Consider the following 7112-nt stretch of genomic DNA (forward strand, 5'->3'; position numbering starts at 1 on the left):
CAGTAGGAGGACTGAAGGTTACAGTACTTCATGTGTCCAGTAGGACTGAAGGCTACAGTACTTCATGTCCAGTAGGACTGAAGGTTACAGTACTTCATGTGTCCAGTAGGAGTGAAGGTTACAGTACTTCATGTGTCCAGTAGGAGGTACTTACTGAAGGTTACAGTACTTCATGTGTCCAGGAGGACTGAAGGCTATAGTACTTCATGTGTCCAGTAGGAGGACTGAAGGTTACAGTACTTCATGTGTCCAGTAGGACTGAAGGTTACAGTACTTCATGTGTCCAGTAGGAGGACTGAAGGTTACAGTACTTCATGTGTCCAGTAGGAGGACTGAAGGTTACAGTACTTCATGTGTCCAGTAGGACTGAAGGTTACAGTACTTCATGTGTCCAGTAGTAGGACTGAAGGATACAGTACTTCATGTGTCCAGGAGGACTGAAGGTTACAGTACTTCATGTGTCCAGTAGGAGGACTGAAGGTTACAGTACTTCATGTGTCCAGTTGTAGGACTGAAGGTTACAGTACTTCATGTGTCCAGTTGTAGGACTGAAGGTTACAGTACTTCATGTGTCCAGTTGTAGGACTGAAGGTTACAGTACTTCATGTGTCCAGTTGTAGGACTGAAGGTTACAGTACTTCATGTGTCCAGTTGTAGGACTGAAGGTTACAGTACTTCATGTGTCCAGTAGGACTGAAGGCTACAGTACTTCATGTGTCCAGTAGGAGGACTGAAGGCTACAGTACTTCATGTGTCCAGTAGGATTGAAGGCTACAGTACTTCATGTGTCCAGTAGTAGGACTGAAGGCTACAGTACTTCATGTGTCCAGGAGGAGGACTGAAGGTTACTGAAGGTTACAGTACTTCATGTGTCCAGGAGGACTGAAGGCTACAGTACTTCATGTGTCCAGTAGTAGGACTGAATGATACAGTACTTCATGTGTCCAGTAGGACTGAAGGCTACAGTACTTCATGTGTCCAGGAGGAGGACTGAAGGTTACAGTACTTCATGTGTCCAGGAGGAGGACTGAAGGTTACAGTACTTCATGTGTCCAGTAGGAGGACTGAAGGTTACAGTACTTCATGTGTCCAGTAGGACTGAAGGCTACAGTGCTTCATGTGTCCAGGAGGACTGAAGGTTACAGTACTTCATGTGTCCAGTAGGACTGAAGGTTACAGTACTTCATGTGTCCAGTAGGACTGAAGGCTACAGTACTTCATGTGTCCAGTAGGAGGACTGAAGGTTACAGTACTTCATGTGTCCAGTAGGACTGAAGGCTACAGTACTTCATGTGTCCAGTAGGAGGACTTCCCAGCTCTCTTCTCCACAACTGGAAGGGTAGAAGGTCACCGGGACATTTGAACAGGTTTGTCAGTGCAGGAATGACACAAGCATATCACTACCACTTCCTGTCTCACACTCTGAATGGCCTCCAATTTCAGCGAGGTAACTCTACCTCTGCAGGAGAAAGAGATAGACTACCCAACCACACCACTTAAGTCCAGGTCGTCTGGTCCATTCAGTCAGAAATCACAATGGGTGGATAGAACACAGAAACACAACCATTGCCTGGCCTTGTTAACCCAATCTATCCCGCTATCCCTCAGTTTCACCCTGGGGCCCGGAAGCAGAGCCCGGACTTAGAGGCAACCCAACCCAGGGCAGGGCAGAGGTTCAAGGGTTGAGGTGCAGGGTGGTGTGCTGCTCTCTCTCGGAGGTCACACACACACACACACACACACACACACACACACACACACACACACACACACACACACACACACACACACACACACACACACACACACACACACACACACACACACACACACACACACACACAGATGAGCAATATAACAACATGGAAGAACTAGGAACGTTCCTTCAAAACTGGCCTAAGAGAATCGCCCCTTCAGGCACAGAAAACCTCCCAATTAGCTGTCCTCTGATCTCTGGGTGATTTATCAAACGTAACGACAATGAGCCACATTACTGTCGGAAAGGAAATCCAGAGTGCATCCCAAAAGGCACTCTATTCCCTACATAGTGCACTATTTTTGACCATGGCCCATACAGAATCCCATAGGGCTCTGTTTAAAAGTAGTCCACTATTTAGGGAACAGGGTGCCATTTGGGATGTGATGCCTGGGATTCAAGGACTTCAGAGAACCTTAGAACTCTGAGCTAAGCTATGAGGTCACAGGATGAGGTCATCAGGTTAACAATGGCCTTCCCGAGGATGCGGTTACCACAGTTTGTTTTTCTTCTGCAGAATGAATGAGTGAATGTAGGCCAATAGGAGAGCGGATAAGGATATATTATATGCCCATTCAACCTCAAAGCAGAAACAACAATGTCTGTCTTTATGACCTACCATGGGGACAAAGAAATGATCATGGATATATTCAGTCACTGGGCTATCTTTAGAATCTCCCCCCTTGTTGAGGTAGGGGAGAGAGGGGTAAGTTGAGCTCTTTTTTTACAATCAGCATCACGCTGTCAAAGGGAAATATAATATTCTTTCTAACAAAGATCTCTACATATAGTCCAAGATGTTCTATATCCCTGGAAATGATCTGAATTCATGTAAACACAACAGATTTGAAAACGTAGCTTGTCTGCAGGACAGGGTAAGTTAAGCCGCCTACAAATGTCTGTACTGAATGAAATAATACCACTACGACTATTGTCTATTTTTATTTCTTTAAACACAATTCATCACAATCACTTTTTTAGTTTATTTTTAAGCATCCTTTAACACCTAACAAACCCTTTGTAATTTTAACACAGGCTTAACACCTAACAAACCCTTTGTAATTTTAACACAGGCCCTGTTGTTACCTCATAAACAGGTGATAATGCCTTGCATTACGCCTGGGAAGAAAACCCTTCCATTGGCTCAACGAGAACGGAGGCCATTGGCTCAACTTACCTTAAGGCAAACCTTTTGACTATATTAGTCCACACAGCTACAAGGATGTACTTTCATGTCAGGTTCAGGACCTCATATTGAAGCTTTTGTTGACCCCAACTGATGTATAGAACGATCTTAAAATGATCTACTTTGTTTTAGATACAAGCATTATGAAACCTCTACTACAATACATTTATTTGACTTAGGGAAAAATCTGTTTTCCGGACCTATCTTACTTGCCACTTTTTACAATGTGGTTTCTTCTTTCCCAGACTCCATGAAATGATGACCTCTTCTGAAATGTTTGGTCAAATTATACATTGTGTGTATGGTTTCCTAGAAACAAGGGTGGCTTAATTAACTTACCCCTTTGGCTCAATTTACCACATGGATCAAGTTACCCCTTTGGCTCAATTTACCCCTTTGGATCAATTTACCCCTTTGGCTCAATTTACCCCTTTGGATCAATTTACCCTTTGGCTCAATTTACCCCTTTGGATCAATTTACCACATGGCTCAATTTACCCCTTTGGATCAATTTACCCCTTTGGATCAATTTACCCCTTTGGATCAATTTACCTTTGGCTCAATTTACCCCTTTGGATCAATTTACCACATGGCTCAATTTACCCCTTTGGATCAATTTACCACATGGCTCAATTTACCCCTTTGGATCAATTTACCCCTTTGGATCAATTTACCCCTTTAGCTCAATTTACCCCTTTGGATCAATTTACCCCTTTGGCTCAATTTACCCCTTTGCATCAATTTACCCCTTTGGCTCAATTTACCCCTTTGGATCAATTTACCACATGGCTCAAATTACCCCTTTGGATCAATTTACCCCTTTGGATCAATTTACCCCTTTGACTCAATTTACCCCTCTGGCTCAATTTACCCCTTTGACTCAATTTACCACATGGATCAATTTACCCTTTGGATCAATTTACCCCTTTAGCTCAATTTACCCCTTTGGCTCAATTTACCCCTTTGGCTCAATTTACCCCTTTGGTTCAATTTACCCCTTTGGTTCAATTTACCCTTTGGTTCAATTTACCCCTTTGGCTCAATTTACCCCACTCTCCCCTAATGTTATTCACTAAGTCAGATCTGTGGGTTATTCATGATGTGACATGGCGTTAAGCCACACCCTCTGCCACAGCATGGTGAACACACCGTCAAGGCATCATGCCTGCTTGGTTTCCACTGTGCAGTGATCAGTCAGTGGCTACGCTTTAACAGCTGGTTCTGAACACGAGGATCACCTCATCGCCACAGACGTCCTGGATTCTATAGGTACTGTATGTTTCTGATGCTCAGCTCTTCAATCCCCAGCAGTCACCGTAGAATGTCTAGACTGGAGGAGTTAGAGAGACAAACCTCAGGTCATCCCCCCCCTAACCATCCCCCTCTTTTATGACCACCCAAAGGTATTATAACATATCGACCTAGAAATAGATTTTATTGACCTATATTAAGTCATTCAATTTTTTTAAATGAGAAATTGTTCCTACCTCCGAATTTGACTTTTGGATTTGAACACAGAAGGTATTGAGTGCATAAATCACACCCATGACGTTGACTGTTGATTTCATGGGAGGGATACAACTCTTTCTGTTGTGTGTGTTACTGTGGTCAGGTTTCTACTTCCCCGGAACGAAACTGAGCCATTACCTCAGAGTAGTGACCAACTCAAACCCCGGATGCCCTCTGACCACTTCAACCTAGTATCTAATCTATGACTCCGTACACACGTACACACACGTACACACGCACACACACACACACACACACACACACACACACACACACACACACACACACACACACACACACACACACACACACACACACACACACACACACACACACACACACACACACACACACACACACACACACACACACACACACACACACACACACACACACACACACACACACACACACACCACACAACACACACACGCATGGCTACAGGACCAGGATGTTTGTTACTTGGCTTAACCTGGAAATAGTTTTTTTCTTTTCTCGCTCAATCAAGGCATCATCTAATTTTAAGAGCAGTTGAGCAATAATGAAGAAGAATGGCATTATTGTATTCTAGAATGTTCTCTTCTCTCATAGAGATCCTATTAAATGACTGTTTTCTAGTTCCTAACTTTACGCTCGCCCCTCCTCACGGAGTGTTGAGAGATCGTTGAGAGTTCCATCAGTGATGGTTGCCGAGGAGACAGCCCGTTCTCTGGCAACGGAACATTACCTAGATTAGAGGAATGAAAGATGAAAGGAAACCATTAGTCATGGCTGTATGTATGGCTCATTATAGCCTTAGTCATGGCATTGACTCGTCAGGTGAAGTTAGGCTGAATCAGTTGAGGGGAAAACGTGGAGGAATGAGTGCTTGGGGAAACCAGGGTTGTTAAAACGTTATTCCGACCGTTAGATGACACTTACAGAGGGAATCACGTTAGCGTCCACCTCCTTAAATAAACTTTCTGTTGTTCGCCAGGAAGGAATCCTTGGAATCAACAATTAGATATTTAAATAACGCAGAAACGCAGAGACGTAGATACAAGACCGTCTAGCTTTGGAAACAAAGAGCATTTATCAAACGAGCTGACGTTTCTAGTGATGGATCAGACGGGCCACTTGAACGCAGCTCCAACAGTTGTCATGGTAAACAGACTAATGATAATCTGTCTAAGGTCCTTCGTGAGGCGTCCACAGGGGATTTATGTGAGTGGGGCTGAATACCCACATGAAAAAATACTATTGAGTACTATGGTATAAATACTATAGTATTCACTGTAGTGTTTTTGCAGACTTTAATGACTAAAGTCTGTAAAAACACTACAGTGAAAACTATAGTATTTATTGTAGTACTTACTGTATTATACTGTAGTTTTTACTGTAGTATTTACTATATTATACTGTAGTATTTCCAGTTAACTAATATATAAATACTGTAGTAAGAGAAAACTGTAGCATATACTATAGTAATTAATGTAGTGTTTTTGCAGATTGTAGTATACTGTAGTATTTACTGTAGTGTTTTTTGCAGATTGTAGTATACTGTAGTATTTACTGTAGTGTTTTTGCAGACTGTAGTATTTACTATCTTGAACATAGAAGTGGAGGCTTTCTCCTTCAGGAAACCTACTGGAGAAATACTAAAAGAGCACATTTTTCATAACCTGGAGATAGATAGGACTGGGGTCTGAACAGATAATTCAGAGCTTCTATAACCTGTAGGTAGATAGGACTACTGTCTGAACAGATAATTCAGAGCTTCTATAACCTGTAGGTAGATAGGACTACTGTCTGAACAGATAATTCAGAGCTTGATGCTCTTTTCTATAACCTGTAGGTAGATAGGACTACTGTCTGAACAGATAATTCAGGGCTTGATGCTCTTTTCTATAACCTGTAGGTAGATAGGACTACTGTCTGAACAGATAATTCAGGGCTTGATGCTCTTTTCTATAACCTGTAGGTAGATAGGACTACTGTCTGAACAGATAATTCAGGGCTTGATGCTCTTTTCTATATCCTGTAGGTAGATAGGACTACTGTCTGAACAGATAATTCAGGGCTTGATGCTCTTTTCTATAACCTGTAGGTAGATAGGACTACTGTCTGAACAGATAATTCAGGGCTTACTTTCTATAACCTGTATGTAGATAGGACTACTGTCTGAACAGATAATTCAGGGCTTGATGCTCTTTTCTATAACCTGTAGGTAGATAGGACTACTGTCTGAACAGATAATTCAGGGCTTGATGCTCTTTTCTATAACCTGTAGGTAGATAGGACTACTGTCTGAACAGATAATTCAGGGCTTGATGCTCTTTTCTATAACCTGTAGGTAGATAGGACTACTGTCTGAACAGATAATTCAGGGCTTGATGCTCTTTTCTATAACCTGTAGGTAGATAGGACTACTGTCTGAACAGATAATTCAGGGCTTTACTAACCTGTAGGTAGATAGGACTGGGGTCTGAACAGATAATTCAGAGCTTGATGCTCTTTTCTATAACCTGTAGGTAGATTGGACTGGGGTCTGAACAGATAATTCAGGGCTTGATGCTCTTTTCTATAACCTGTAGGTAGATTGGACTGCGGTTTGAACAGATAATTCAGGGCTTGATGCTCTTTTCTATAACCTGTAGGTAGATAGGACTGGGGTCTGAACAG

The 7112-nt window shown here is 42.4% G+C and overlaps 1 non-coding gene across 1 annotated transcript; it reads right to left on the minus strand.

The window, feature by feature from the left end:
* Window positions 1-6051: 6051 nt before the first annotated feature.
* On the minus strand, window positions 6052-6104 carry LOC135534749 (U7 small nuclear RNA). Its single transcript, XR_010454736.1, has one exon. It is a non-coding gene; the product is annotated as a U7 small nuclear RNA (small nuclear RNA).
* Between the last annotated feature and the right edge of the window lie 1008 nt (window positions 6105-7112).

Source organism: Oncorhynchus masou, unplaced genomic scaffold (assembly GCF_036934945.1).
Source record: "Oncorhynchus masou masou isolate Uvic2021 unplaced genomic scaffold, UVic_Omas_1.1 unplaced_scaffold_3917, whole genome shotgun sequence".
Lineage (NCBI taxonomy): Eukaryota > Metazoa > Chordata > Actinopteri > Salmoniformes > Salmonidae > Oncorhynchus > Oncorhynchus masou.